The 16064-nt window shown below is 36.3% G+C and overlaps 5 non-coding genes across 5 annotated transcripts; 2 read left to right on the top strand and 3 right to left on the bottom strand.

Moving 5' to 3' along the window:
- Window positions 1-8649: 8649 nt before the first annotated feature.
- On the bottom strand, window positions 8650-8737 carry TRNAS-GCU (transfer RNA serine (anticodon GCU)). Its single transcript has one exon. It is a non-coding gene; the product is annotated as a tRNA-Ser (tRNA).
- A 3627-nt stretch (window positions 8738-12364) lies between these two features.
- TRNAS-UGA (transfer RNA serine (anticodon UGA)) lies at window positions 12365-12452 on the bottom strand. Its single transcript has one exon. It is a non-coding gene; the product is annotated as a tRNA-Ser (tRNA).
- An 824-nt stretch (window positions 12453-13276) lies between these two features.
- TRNAG-GCC (transfer RNA glycine (anticodon GCC)) lies at window positions 13277-13347 on the top strand. The gene has a single exon. It is a non-coding gene; the product is annotated as a tRNA-Gly (tRNA).
- Window positions 13348-13799: 452 nt separating this feature from the next.
- On the bottom strand, window positions 13800-13873 carry TRNAM-CAU (transfer RNA methionine (anticodon CAU)). The gene has a single exon. It is a non-coding gene; the product is annotated as a tRNA-Met (tRNA).
- A 1958-nt stretch (window positions 13874-15831) lies between these two features.
- On the top strand, window positions 15832-15903 carry TRNAT-GGU (transfer RNA threonine (anticodon GGU)). The gene has a single exon. It is a non-coding gene; the product is annotated as a tRNA-Thr (tRNA).
- Window positions 15904-16064: the final 161 nt, after the last annotated feature.

Here is a 16064-nt window from a genome sequence, read left to right as displayed (position 1 = left end):
CATCTAGAAAGCCGTATGCTTTGGAAGAAGCTTGTACAGTTTGGGAAGGGGTTTTTTGAGAGAAAAGAAGAATCTACTTCAACCGATATGCCCTTAGGCACGGCCATGCATAACATAGAAATCACACGTGGAAGGGGTGGGCAATTAGCTAGAGCAGCAGGTGCTGTAGCGAAACTCATTGCAAAAGAGGGTAAATCGGCCACTTTAAGATTACCATCTGGGGAGGTCCGTTTAGTATCCCAAAACTGCTTAGCAACAGTCGGACAAGTGGGTAATGTTGGGGTGAACCAAAAAAGTTTGGGTAGAGCCGGATCTAAGTGTTGGCTAGGTAAACGCCCCGTAGTAAGAGGGGTAGTTATGAACCCTGTGGACCACCCCCATGGGGGCGGTGAAGGGAAAGCTCCCATTGGTAGAAAAAAACCCACAACCCCTTGGGGTTATCCTGCGCTTGGAAGAAGAACTAGGAAAAGGAAAAAATATAGCGATAGTTTTATTCTTCGTCGCCGTAAGTAAATACGTAACTAGGAATATGGAAAATTGCATTTTTGGAATTTGCAATAATGCGATGGGCGAACGACGGGAATTGAACCCGCGCATGGTGGATTCACAATCCACTGCCTTGATCCACTTGGCTACATCCGCCCCTTATCCAGCTAAAGGATTTTTTTCTTTTTTCCATTGATCATTATTCTATTTATTCTGACCTCCGTACTTCGATCGAGATATTGGACATAGAATGCCACTCTTTAAAAAGGAAAAAAGGAGTAATCAGCTGTGACACGAAAAAAAACGAATCCTTTTGTAGCTCATCATTTATTGGCAAAGATAGAAAAGGTCAATATGAAGGAGGAGAAAGAAACAATAGTAACGTGGTCCCGGGCATCTAGCATTCTACCCACAATGGTTGGCCATACAATCGCGATTCATAATGGAAAGGAACATATACCTATTTACATAACAAATCCTATGGTAGGTCGCAAATTGGGGGAATTCGTGCCTACTCGGCATTTCACGAGTTATGAAAATGCAAGAAAGGATACTAAATCTCGTCGTTAACTGAATTCTGAATAGAAAGATTAAGAAGAAAAAAAGATTCAAAATAAAGACAGAAATACCCAATATCTTGCTAGAACAAGATATTGGGTATTTCTGTCTTCAAAAATTCTTATATGTTAGCAGAAAAACCTTATCCATTAATAGATGGAACTTCAACAGCAGCTAAGTCTAGAGGGAAGTTGTGAGCATTACGTTCGTGCATTACTTCCATACCAAGGTTAGCACGGTTGATGATATCAGCCCAAGTATTAATAACGCGACCTTGACTATCAACTACAGATTGGTTGAAATTGAAACCATTTAGGTTGAAAGCCATAGTACTAATACCTAAAGCAGTGAACCAGATTCCTACTACAGGCCAAGCAGCCAAGAAGAAGTGTAAAGAACGAGAGTTGTTGAAACTAGCATATTGGAAGATTAATCGGCCAAAATAACCATGAGCAGCCACAATATTATAAGTTTCTTCCTCTTGACCAAATTTGTAACCCTCATTAGCGGATTCATTTTCAGTAGTTTCCCTGATCAAACTAGAGGTTACCAAGGAACCATGCATAGCACTGAATAGGGAACCGCCGAATACACCAGCTACACCTAACATGTGGAATGGATGCATAAGGATGTTGTGCTCTGCCTGGAATACAATCATAAAGTTGAAAGTACCAGAGATTCCTAAAGGCATACCATCAGAAAAGCTTCCTTGACCAATAGGGTAAATCAAGAAAACAGCAGTAGCAGCTGCAACAGGAGCTGAATATGCAACAGCAATCCAAGGACGCATACCCAGACGGAAACTAAGTTCCCACTCACGACCCATATAACAAGCTACACCAAGTAAGAAGTGTAGAACAATTAGCTCATAAGGACCACCATTGTATAACCACTCATCAACAGATGCAGCTTCCCAAATTGGGTAAAAGTGCAATCCGATCGCCGCAGAAGTAGGGATAATAGCACCAGAGATAATATTGTTTCCATAAAGTAAAGAACCAGAAACAGGCTCACGAATACCATCAATATCTACTGGAGGGGCAGCGATGAAGGCGATAATAAATACAGAAGTTGCGGTCAATAAGGTAGGGATCATCAAAACACCGAACCATCCGATGTAAAGACGATTTTCAGTGCTAGTTATCCAGTTGCAGAAGCGACCCCACAGGCTTGTACTTTCGCGTCTCTCTAAAATTGCAGTCATGGTAAGATCTTGGTTTATTCAAATTGCAAGGACTCCCAAGCACACGTATTAACTAGAATATAGATAATAGAAGGCTTGTTATTTAACAGTATAACATAGACTATATACCAATGTCAACCAAGTCAGCCCAAAGATTAGCTATCCATATAACTAAATTAACCAAACCAATAATTTTGTATTTGTAAATGAAGTGAGTCAAAGTGAAAAACTTTGATGGGTCTTTTCTATATGGGTTGCCCGGGACTCGAACCCGGAACTAGTCGGATGGAGTAGATAATTCTTCCTTGTTACAATAGAGAAAAATCCCTCCCCAAATCGTGCTTGCATTTTTCATTGCACACGACTTTCCCTATGTAGAAATAGCCAATTTCTATTCCAAAGAGGAAGTTCTACTAATTTTTTTAATTAGTAAGTTGATTCACCTACTCTTTATTATAATAAAAAGAACATTTCAGAATGAAAAATAGAAAAGTTTTTTCTTGATCATTTATCAACCCTTTCCTGTTTCTTAATTTCGTCTAATGATTAATTAAGAGGGTTGACCAGGTCATTGATACGTATAATATCCAAATACCAAATACGCTCAGTGTGTGATCCACAGAAAGAAAAAAGAGTTGTTTTGGTGAACATCAAAGAAAAAACTTGCTCTTCTTCCATAAAAAATTCTTCTAAAAATGCCGAACCCAATCGTTGCATAAAAGTTCGTACCGTGCTTTTATGTTTACGAGCTAAAGTTCTAGCACATGAAAGTCGAAGTATATACTTTAGTCGATACAAAGTCCGTTTTTTCGAAGATCCACTATGATAATGAAAAAGATTTCTACATATCCGACCAAATCGATCAAGAATATCCCAATCTGATAAATCTGTCCAAATGGGTTTACTAATAGGATGCCCCGATCCAGTACAAAATTGAGCTTTTGATAAGTATCCTATGAGGAGAGTAGCGGGGACTATGGTATCGAATTTTTTCATTCGAGTATCTATTAGAAATGAATTCTCCAGCATTTGATTCCTTACTAACAAAGAACTTTTTTGTACACTTGAAAGGTACCCCATAAAATCGAAGCAAGAGTTTGCTAATTGGTTTATATGGATTCTTCGCGGCTGAGTCCAAAAACAGAAATAATATTGCCAGAAATTGATAAGGTAGCATTTCCATTTCTTCTTCAAAAAAAAAGTGCCTTTTGATGCAAGAATTGCCTTTCCTTGATATCGAACATAATGCATAAGAGGATCCATAAAGAACCATAGGGTTTTCCGAGAAAAACCAGGGTACATTATCCCAAAATGTTCCATCTTCCTAGAAAAGTGGATTCGTTCCAGAAAAGTTCCAGAAGATGCTAATGGTAAGCAAGAAGATTGTTTACGAAGAAACAACAAAAAAAATTCATATTCTGATACATAAGAGTTATATAGGAATTGAAATAGTCTTTTATTTTCTTTTTGAAAAAAAAAAATGGATTTCATTGAAGTAATAAAACTATTCCAATTCGAATAATAGTTGAGAAAGAATCGCAATAAATGCAAAGATGGAACATCTTGGATACGGTATTGAAGGAGTTGAACCAGGATTTCCAAATGGATAGGATAGGGTATTTCTATATGTGATAGATAATCCAAATGCAAAAATTTGTCTTCTAAAAAGGGAAATATTGAATGAATAGAGCGTAAATTCTGAAACTTTGGTATTTCTTTTTCTTTCAGACAAAAAAATTCCCGTAGCGAGAATGGGATTTCCACAACGATCGCAAACCCTTCAGATAGAATCTGAGAATAAAACTCAGAATAAAAATAATTTTTGTAATCCAATAATCGATCTTGGTTAGGATGATTAACCGAGTTATCCAAAAAATTCTGCTGATACATTCGAATAATTAAACGTTTCACAAGTAGTGAACTAAATTTCTTGTTATTACAACTAACAACTATTTCCACAGGTTCAGAACCATTTAATCCATAATGGTGGGCAAATGCATAAATATATTCCTGAAAGAGAAGTGGGTAGACAAAGTATTGTTGACGAGATTTATGTTTTTCTGAATACCCTTCGAATTTTTCCATTTGTATTTCTACTTGAATCAGAGAGAAGAAGCATTTCTCGGTTTATCGAATGATGATACATAGTGCAATATGGTCAGAACAGGGTGTTGCATTTTTAATACAAACCCTGGAAAGAAAGGGAGTCTAATCCACAGATCTTTTTCTGCTCCTTTTCTACCCAATTAGTTTATGTTTGTTCTAATTAAAAAAAAAGAACAGAACAAGTTTTTTATTTTTGCAGGCCAATCGCTCTTTTGACTTTGGAATACAGCCTCTTTATCAATATACTGCTTCTTTTACACATTCAATCCATAACATCCCTTATTCAATCCATAATCAAGAATAATTAGGATTTCTAAAAAAAAAAAGAAAAAATAAAGGGTCCACTCATAGGAAAACCCAACCTTTCCCCGCATCCGGCACTAATCTATTTTTAACGTCTAATTAGAGCGGGGAATCATTCCAATTAGGAAGTTCAGCTCGTTGCTTTTTATTTTACCAGAATTGGAGCCAGGCTCTATCCATTTATTCATTAGACCCAGAAAATCGTAATTTTGGATTCCATTCAAAAAAGATTGATTTTATTACGACATGCTATTTTTTCCATTCATTACCTTTGAGGATCAGTCGTGGTCTTCTAGACTCTACCAAGAGTCTGGACGAATTTGTTGTTTCATCCAAATGTGTAAAAGATCATAGTCGCACTTAAAAGCCGAGTACTCTACCATTGAGTTAGCAACCCAGATAAAAAAAGGATCTTAGATACGATCGAAATCCAAAAATCAATGGAATTACACCGCGCGCTTCTGTCAAAACATTGAACTAGCAAGACATCAAAAGATTTTTTTTATCGACCATGAAAAACACTCAAATGCCAAAACGAACAGGTCCGGTGAAATTCCACTAAAGTAAAGTTAAAAAAAGAGCGACCCTAATCACGATGGCCAAATTCTCCTTATTTTTAGCGATTTTTATTAACAAAAAATATATATTATAAAAAATATATATTATATTGTATGAGAATACATGCAAGAGGAACACCCTTATCATTTGAGCGAAGTGTAGGCGGAAAAATTGAATATGGAGTGAGGATAAAGAGACCCATCTATCTACAAATTCTATTTGTTCAATAGACCTTTGTCAATGGAAATACAATGGTAAGAAAACAAATTAGATAGAAAAAGTAAATAAAATAGGGGCTTATGTTGGATTGGCACGATATAATATAAATCCAAATAGGATTAAAAAAGAGGTAAATTGTGTCTAAATAATTAGACAACTAGGAATACTAATAATCTTCTCCTATCCTATTTTTTGATTCATTTAGTTCTTCAATTAACTCAAAGTTCTTTCTTTTTCTTTAAAGAATTCTGCCTTCCTTAAAATATCATAAACAGTTCTTGTTGGTTGAGCACCCTTTTCAAGGAAATAGAGAATAGCTGGAACATTTAAACAAGTTTGATTCTTTATCGGATCATAAAAACCTACTTTTTGAAGATCTCTTCCTTCTCTTCGAGATCGAACATCAATTGCAACGATTCGATAGACAGCTTATTGGGATAGATGTAGATAAACAACGCCCCCCCCTAGAAACGTATATGAGGTTTTCTCCTCATACGGCTCGAGAAAATGATTCGAATTTCTGTCGATAATAATAGAAATTAGACTATGACGTGCATTAATTTCCTTACAGAAAAAACAAATTTCATTTATACTCATGACTCAAGTGGGCTAATTTTGCCTGACAAACTTCGAAGGCAAAATCCTTCCAAAATTTTTGAGTCGTCTTTAAACTCTTTTCTTTGTCTCATTTCGAACGAATTGACTTTTATTCCTTATTCTAATCCAACTCTGTTGTTGAGACAATTGAAAATTGTGTTTACTTGTTCTGGAATCCTTTATCTTTGATTTGTGAAATCCTTGGGTTTAGACATTACTTCGGGAATTCCTATTTTTTTCTTTCAAAAGAGTAGCAACATACCCTTTTTTCTTATTTCCTTCGATAAAGCATTTATCTCTTCTATAGAAATCTAATAAGAGGGATTGATTCTGATATACTTTTATTGGACTTTCTTCTTATTTTAACCTTTCGATTTATTTCTATATTAAGGATAGACTGACAAAGTTGGCCTAATTTATTAGTTTTCACTAACCCTAGATTCTTTCCCTTGATAAAAAAAATTCTGTCCTCTCGAGCTCCATCGTGTACTATGTTACTTAAACCCAGCGCAAATTTGGTTCGGAACGAATAGAACAGGCTATGTCGAGCCAAGAGCATTTTCATTACTATGGAAAATGATGGATAGCAAAATCCACAATCGATCATGTCCTTCAAGTCGCACGTTGCTTTCTACCACATCGTTTTAAACGAAGTTTTACCATAACAAACATTCCTCTTTTCATTGCAAAGTGGTATAGAGAATTGATCCAATATGGATGGAATCATGAATAGTCATTGGTTTAGTTTTTTTATACTAATTAAAACTTGCTATCTATGGAGCAATATGGATAAAAGAAAGTAAGTATTTATCCGGGAAGCCTCCGCCAAGATCCAATTTATTTAAACCCATATTAAAATTCTATCATATGAATGAAACATAGTTTGAAAAAGACGACTAAACAAGTTTGCTTAAAACTTATTTATTCTTAAATTTCCACCCTCAACGGATGGCTCGAGATGATCAATCTTGAAGTGAGAAAAGAAGGATTGACTCTTCCTCAATAAATAAACTATCAACCTCCAAAAAAGTTTAATTAATTTAATTACTAGAATTAGAATTCTAGTAGTAATATATTTTTTCAGTACCAAAAACAATTAACTATAATAACTAAATAAACTATTCCAATGAAAAGATTGAAAGTTTTTGGTAGTTATAGAATTCTCGTACTTCTTCAACTCGAATACCAAAAGGAAGAAAAAAATATGACTAAGTGATTTTATAGTAGAGGCATATCCTGAATGTGCTTGATAGATCCCATTTTTTCATGAAAATAAAGATAGTCAATTTGACTGGACTTAAGACTTTATTATGTTTTCTGAGAAAGAATAAGATATCATTATTCTCTTTAATAAACTTTTGTCTCGTACGGAATACTATATGATTTCACCGTTTGTTTCATCAGAAACAATCTGGGACGGAAGGATTCGAACCTCCGAGTAACGGGACCAAAACCCGCTGCCTTACCACTTGGCCACGCCCCATTTCGGGTTTTATGCGACACTAATAAACACTAGTATGTTTATTTGTTATTCGTCAATACCATTTCAATTACATAAAAAAGGAGGGATATTCTCTTGCTAGTATTCTACACATGCGGATAATATAGAATCAAAAAAATGCATTGATCATTACATGGAATTCTATTAAGATATTATATGAAAGTCGAATTTATTCCACTCTCATTTGAGAGTGCGAATACAAGGAGGTATTTTGTGTTTGGGAAAGTCCGAAGAAAAAAGATTTTGAATCTGCCTTTTCCTTCTTTCCCTTAAAAAAATAACTCAAGAAAAATCCAATTATTTACTCTACAAGAATGAAATGCTTGTTATGCCTAATATACTTAGTTTAACCTGTATCTGTTTTAATTCTGTTCTTTATCCTACTAGTTTTTTCTTTGCCAAATTACCCGAAGCTTATGCTATTTTCAATCCAATCGTGGATATTATGCCTGTTATACCTCTATTCTTTTTTCTATTAGCCTTTGTTTGGCAAGCTGCTGTAAGTTTTCGATGAAATCTTTAGTACTCTGTATGCCAAATTGAATGATGTGTTCATTCCAAAAAAATTTTAAAATGGGTAAAAGCCGAGAAGTTTTATATTTTTATATTATGAACCTTCGATTCTAAAATTTAAATTCTTCTACATTGAATGGGTAGCTACAGCAATAAATTTGGATCAGCCTTTCTACTCCCCTGCACCTAGGTTGAGCAGGTACCTAAAGGTACCTACACAATACCTAACCACCTAACCCTATTTTTGCTATTGATAAGAGTGCTTATTATAAAAGAATTCTTGCAATTTTTTTCAAGAATTCTTTTTTGCATTTTTAGGTATAAAAAAAAACCATCCTAGTGGATCCGTGTGGTAAGGAAAAACTGGTAATCTATTCCTTAAAAAAAAATCTTGGAGATTATGTAATGCTTACTCTCAAACTTTTTGTTTATACAGTAGTGATATTCTTTGTTTCACTCTTTATCTTTGGATTCTTATCTAATGACCCAGGACGGAATCCTGGACGCGAGGAGTAAAAATTCAGTTTTTTTTTTTCTTATTGGATTTGTTTCGTACATTTATCTATGAGAAAATCCGGGGGTCAGAATTCTTTCCAATTCGAAAGTCCCAAATGATCCAAGGGAGCGGAAAGAGAGGGATTCGAACCCTCGGTACAAAAAAATTGTACAACGGATTAGCAATCCGCCGCTTTAGTCCACTCAGCCATCTCTCCACGTTCCAAAGCGAAAGGTTTCCGTGATATGATATAGGCAAGAAATAAGAAATAACGGTTGCAAAAAACCCCTTTTTTTTCTTTCAAAAGTCTATAAAAATTATATTGCCAATTCCATTTTAATTATATTCTTTTTTCTTAATGTTAATAAAAAAAGAAGAAAATTCTTGTTTTTTCTTTCTAAAAATCGATATTGGCCGAGAGACAATCAAATAGATTTTCTCTTTAGCGGGCATTTCCATATAGGACTTGTTATAATTATAATAAAACAAGCAGGTTATATAAAAAAAACGCTTTTTTTGTCGATTATTTATCAAGAAAGCAAAAAGGGTTCTTATCAAATCCACCATAAAATTGGAAAGAAGCATAAAGTAAGTAGACCTGACTCCTTTAATGATGCCTCTATCCGCTATTCTGATATATAAATTCGATGTAGATGAAATTGTATAAGCGAATTTTTTTTATTTCCTTAGACTTAGACCGCGCAAGACAAGAATTTTTCGCTATTTACGATTTCATATTCTTGTTACTAGATGTTCTATAGGAATAAGAAGAAATCGCAACTCCTTTGCGCTACACATAAAATTGGATTTCGAAGGTCCATTTTTTTTTTTCAGAATCCTCTATTATTTTAGTTCTTCCACCCATGCAATAGAGAGGGAATGGGAAAAGAAGGGTTACTTTTATTTGCATTTTTCCCTTAAAAGATAGACTTTGAAATAGGAGTCTTGGAATAATGCTGAATTCAAAGGTTTATTTCTTTCTATAGTATAAGAAAAACAATTTATTTCTATTTCTATAGTATAAGAAAAACAAATAAATAGTATAAGAAAAACAAATCGAATCAAATTCATGGATTTACCACGACCTCGGTTGTGACTGTGACTCCATAGATAAAAATGGGAAATTTCTCTCTTCGAGACCATTGAAAAAGGGCATTGAACGAGAAAGAAATCGTCCACAGATAATAAAACTATCATATGCCTTGGAAAGTGATATGAGGTGCTCGGAAATGGTTGAAGTAATTGAATAGGAGGATCACTATGACTATAGCCCTTGGTAGAATTCCTAAAGAAGAAAATGATCTATTTGATACTATGGATGACTGGTTACGAAGGGACCGTTTCGTTTTTGTAGGATGGTCTGGCCTATTGCTCTTTCCTTGTGCTTATTTCGCTTTAGGGGGTTGGTTTACAGGGACAACTTTTGTAACTTCTTGGTATACCCATGGATTGGCTAGTTCCTATTTGGAAGGTTGTAATTTCTTAACCGCAGCAGTTTCTACCCCTGCCAATAGTTTAGCACACTCTTTGTTGCTACTATGGGGGCCCGAAGCACAAGGAGATTTTACTCGTTGGTGTCAATTAGGCGGTCTATGGACTTTTGTAGCTCTCCACGGGGCTTTTGCACTAATAGGTTTCATGTTACGCCAATTTGAACTTGCTCGGTCTGTTCAATTGCGGCCTTATAATGCAATCTCATTCTCTGGTCCAATTGCTGTTTTTGTTTCTGTATTCCTTATTTATCCACTGGGGCAATCTGGTTGGTTCTTTGCGCCGAGTTTTGGCGTAGCAGCGATATTTCGATTCATCCTTTTCTTCCAAGGATTTCATAATTGGACGTTGAACCCATTTCATATGATGGGAGTTGCCGGAGTATTAGGTGCGGCTCTGCTATGCGCTATTCATGGAGCGACCGTAGAAAACACTCTATTTGAGGACGGTGATGGTGCAAATACCTTCCGTGCTTTTAACCCAACTCAAGCTGAAGAAACTTATTCAATGGTCACTGCTAACCGCTTTTGGTCCCAAATCTTTGGTGTTGCTTTTTCCAATAAACGTTGGTTACATTTCTTTATGCTATTTGTACCCGTCACCGGTTTATGGATGAGTGCTATTGGCGTAGTTGGCTTGGCTCTGAACTTACGTGCCTATGACTTTGTTTCCCAGGAAATCCGTGCAGCGGAAGATCCTGAATTTGAGACTTTCTACACCAAAAATATTCTTTTAAACGAGGGTATTCGTGCGTGGATGGCAGCTCAGGATCAGCCTCATGAAAATCTTATATTCCCTGAGGAGGTTCTACCACGTGGAAACGCTCTTTAATGGAACTTTCGTTTTAGCTGGTCGTGACCAAGAAACCACCGGCTTTGCTTGGTGGGCTGGGAATGCCAGACTTATCAATTTGTCCGGTAAACTGCTTGGAGCTCATGTAGCTCATGCCGGATTAATCGTATTCTGGGCCGGAGCAATGAACCTATTTGAAGTGGCCCATTTCGTACCAGAAAAGCCCATGTATGAACAAGGGTTGATTTTACTTCCACACTTAGCTACTCTAGGTTGGGGAGTAGGGCCAGGGGGGGAAGTTCTAGATACTTTTCCGTACTTTGTATCTGGCGTACTTCACCTAATTTCCTCCGCAGTCTTAGGCTTCGGTGGCATTTATCACGCGCTTCTGGGACCCGAGACTCTTGAGGAATCTTTTCCATTCTTTGGTTATGTCTGGAAAGATAGAAATAAAATGACTACAATTTTGGGTATTCACTTAATTTTGTTAGGTCTAGGTGCTTTTCTTCTAGTACTCAAGGCTCTTTATTTTGGCGGTGTATATGATACCTGGGCCCCTGGGGGGGGAGATGTAAGAAAAATTACCAATTTGACCCTTAGTCCCAGTGTTATATTTGGTTATTTACTAAAATCTCCTTTTGGTGGAGAAGGGTGGATTGTTAGTGTAGATGATTTAGAAGATATAATTGGTGGGCATGTATGGTTGGGTTTTATTTGTGTATTTGGCGGAATTTGGCATATTGTAACCAAACCCTTCGCATGGGCTCGCCGTGCATTTGTATGGTCTGGAGAAGCTTACTTGTCTTATAGTTTAGCTGCTTTATCTGTCTTTGGTTTTATCGCTTGTTGTTTTGTATGGTTCAATAATACAGCTTATCCGAGTGAGTTTTATGGACCCACCGGGCCAGAAGCTTCTCAAGCTCAAGCATTTACTTTTCTAGTTAGAGACCAGCGTCTTGGAGCTAATGTGGGATCCGCTCAAGGACCCACAGGTTTAGGTAAATATCTAATGCGTTCCCCAACTGGGGAGGTTATCTTTGGAGGGGAAACTATGCGTTTTTGGGACCTTCGTGCTCCATGGTTAGAACCTCTAAGGGGCCCCAACGGTTTGGACTTGAGTAGGTTGAAAAAAGACATACAACCTTGGCAAGAACGACGCTCAGCAGAATATATGACCCACGCTCCTTTAGGCTCTTTAAATTCCGTGGGTGGCGTAGCTACCGAGATCAATGCAGTTAATTATGTCTCTCCTAGAAGTTGGTTATCAACTTCTCATTTTGTTCTAGGATTCTTCTTTTTTGTGGGCCATTTATGGCATGCAGGAAGAGCCCGAGCTGCTGCAGCAGGTTTTGAAAAGGGAATCGATCGTGATTTGGAACCTGTTCTTTACATGAACCCTCTTAACTAAGATTTTCTTATTTATACCTGTTCTACTTTTTTTCTGTTCTGGCTCGGTTATTCCATCTAGCCGAGCCATTCATTCCTTTTTATGAAAGAAAGATAAGGGACAGAAAAAAAAAATAAATAAAAATGAAAGAAACAAACGTATTCAATAAGCAAAAGGAGAGAGAGGGATTCGAACCCTCGATAGTTCCTAGAACTATACCGGTTTTCAAGACCGGAGCTATCAACCACTCAGCCATCTCTCCACAGCCTAATCCTTATTTTACTCCTACAAATAGAACATAGCCATATAAAAAATAAAAAGATTTATTAGCCTCTAGAAAGATATCAGATACAAGTTCCTTTTCGATATATCTCTGTATACTGTATACACGGATACAGGATCCGCTATACCCGCTTGTGAAATAAAGAGTAAATAATCTCTTCTCACCCCCATATCCAAATAAAAAAGCGGTTTAAGTAATAAATTTGAATTAAAGAGAAGAATCAATGGATTCATGATTAAACCCCTCCTACTTCTTGTATTTTTTTACAATTTTGGTTTAAGTGAGGGATCAAATATGTAGTCAACTTTATTTGATGGTAGCTTGGAGGATTAGAAATATGACTATTGCTTTCCAATTAGCTGTTTTTGCATTAATTGCGACTTCCTCAGTCTTAGTAATTAGTGTACCCCTTGTATTTGCTTCTCCTGATGGTTGGTCAAATAATAAAAATGTTGTATTTTCCGGTACATCATTATGGATTGGACTAGTCTTTCTCGTAGCTATTCTGAATTCTCTCATTTCTTAAATGAAATTTGGTTAATATTTATTAACCCCATAAAAAAGAAATAATAAAGGCCATTTCTTCTAAAAAATTAGAATAGTGAGACGTATTAAAACGCAATTTGCGTTCCGAATTGCTAGCTCTTCTCTTTCAGTATTATGAAATTCCATTCCCATTAGAATATTCATTGACAGATAATAAAAAAAGGAAAACTCTAATATAATAGAAAATGAAATGAAACGGTCGACCCAGACATAGAAGGTCGACCCAGGCGGATATACGCTATAAAATATATACCGTAGCGAGCGTAGTTCAATGGTAAAATATCTCCTTGCCAAGGAGAAGATACGGGTTCGATTCCCGCCGCTCGCCCGCTTAATTTATCAAAGTACTATGATAAAAAGTTTAGTCTAGTTAACTGTTTAACTACTTATATTAAATTAAGTATTAATTAGGTGTTAGTCTAGTGCCGTATCCCTTACTATCTTACCCTTCCTTTGCATCCCACTCAAAAAAAGAGGGCGCTCCAGAGGCAGAAATAGAACTCGCCAACAGAGCTCCAAAAATTGGGTATTAACTGAGACAAACAACGGGCAAACTTTTTTTAAAGGGAAGGGAGAGGTAGACTGTCCCTTTCGTTTCATTTTTATTTTCTGCAGGGTAGGGAGAGGCCTTGCGCCTTCTTTTTTTGAAGGCAAGTGACTTCGCAAACTGCTCAATTTTGCCCTCTAGGGCCGGGAACTAATGAATAAAAAAGGGTTGGATACGCCCCTCTACCATACATATCTAGAGAAATAGAATAGTCCTTTTATACAGACTGCTAAGTGCGGAGACGGGAATCGAACCCGTGACCTCAAGGTTATGAGCCTCGTGAGCTACCAAACTGCTCTACTCCGCTCTGGAGTACCAGAAACTGGTGGACAAAAAAGGCTTGAATACAAGCCTCTAACATGTCTAGACAAATAGAATACTCCTTTTATACAGAATGGAGCGGGTAGCGGGAATCGAACCCGCATCGTTAGCTTGGAAGGCTAGGGGTTATAGTCGACGTTGGTTGATTATTTTTAACGTCTCTAATTCAAAACCGAACATGAAATTTTGATTTCATTCGGCTCCTTTATGGATATTCTCACCACTTAACATCTATGTCAGCTTTTCTATTTGAATGGAACCAAAGCTCTCCGCTTTCTAGATGATCCTTATAGAGTAGGAGATAGAAATTCTATCTAAATTCATCTAATCTACTTACTTCGTTCCCTAATTTCATTCAAGAGATCCTGAGGAAAAGAATTGGGTTTCCACCGAGCTGAAACAATATGCGGATGGTTCTAGTAAACCAAAACTATCGTTTTTTAGCTATTTGGCTTCCTTATTCCTTATTTTAAGAAGATTTAGTTACGATTGGAAATCAACTTTTTTGTATCTTCATCCATAGATCCTTTACTCATATTTTCAAAATTGGAATACTTAATCCAATGCAAAATTATGCTTCGCGACTCTGTACTCATAATCCTATTTTTATTTTGGATGCAATTTAAATTAGTCTTTGGATACAAATCGCCAGAATGTATATTCTTCCTCAATATGCTATTGAGAGGAAAAGGATTTAATCCTTTATAAGAACTAAAGTTTTCATCGGAATATAAAAATAAAAAACTTAAGGATGCCTTAAGTATATCATTTCAAATTCAGTTATTAATAGAACGAATCACACTTTTACCACTAAACTATACCCGCTACATTGTAGATTATGGTATAAATGGTACCCTTTGTCAAGGATAGCCATTTGACAAGAAGGCTAATTCCCCCTTATTGAATCAGATGGAGAAGGTTCATGACACTGAGCCGTTGGTACTTCTACTTCGATCGCTCGCCTTTACTTTAGGATTTAGATAGCCCCTCTGGTCTGTAAAAAAAATCTTTTCTTACCATGCTAATAGCGCCTGAACCAAATGTATTTATTTTGATTAGGATCCTATTCTACGGTTACGACTACAATAATAATTATTTACTTTGCAAGGACGTAAGTGTGTCAGACTGCTAAATTGTTTTATTATTCCTACAATATAAACTAGGGGATATAGGGGGTAACACTGTCCCTATAAATTCCTTTTTTCCTTTTCTTTTTTGTCCAGAATTGAACAAAAAAGAAATTATGGAAGATGTTTTCTTCCCCCATTAAGTCCGAGCCATAGAGTAAGAGTGAGATGAGTTTTCCAAATTCATCATAGACTTTCCCTATGGCTTGATAGAAGTAAGCAGCAAAGAGTCGTAACTTAAAGAAAAAAACGGACAGGGCCGACAGATTTACCTGATGTAAAGAAGATCCTAAAAGTCTCTGATTAGTCGACTCTCTCCATTTAACACTTTCCTCTCTCTCCTTTTTTCCACTGACTCAATTCTAGTTTATTAGATTCTTGTTTAAAAGAATGCAAAAAGTTCAATAGAACTAAGAACACATAAAAAATAGCATAGAGGATCAAGGCCATTACCAAAAGTTCCTCCCAAGGATCCTATATCCTATTGGGTATCTGTTCCCCGCCTTTTCCCGCTAGGATCGGAAATCTTATATTTTCCATATCCATATACCGTTGAATCCTTGGGGTTCCAGAATCCGCCTATTTTACTAGTCTTCGGAAACGGAAAACCCTGAACCAAGAAGAGTTGGATATGTTATGTAGGGTATGTTTTTTTTTATTAATTTTATTTTGAGCTCTCAAGATATCGATATATACATATACAATCTCTACATAATGTCTCTCTCTCTATCTCTATATATTATATATATAATATGTACATTATGCAGTAGACCCATAATGGGAAATCCAAGTGGCTAATTTTTGAATTAAATAAAAAGCCCTTTTAACTCAGTGGTAGAGTAATGCCATGGTAAGGCATAAGTCATCGGTTCAAATCCGATAAAGGGCTTTTTAAATTAGTGGTAGAGTAATCTCGTGCTAAGACGTAAGTCGTTGGTTCGAATCTGATAGAGTACTTTTCTACTAAATTGATTCACTTTTTTTCTTTGTTTTTGAAACTTTCTCTATATTTTTAGAGAATTTTATGACTTAGTGCGGGATGGATGCATT

This window comes from Triticum urartu, unplaced genomic scaffold (genome assembly GCF_056163025.1).
Source record: "Triticum urartu cultivar PI428250 unplaced genomic scaffold, HENAU_Tu73 scaffold1069, whole genome shotgun sequence".
NCBI lineage: Eukaryota > Viridiplantae > Streptophyta > Magnoliopsida > Poales > Poaceae > Triticum > Triticum urartu.
Note: the sequence above shows the minus strand (reverse complement) of the source record. Positions and strands in the feature narration are given on the sequence as shown.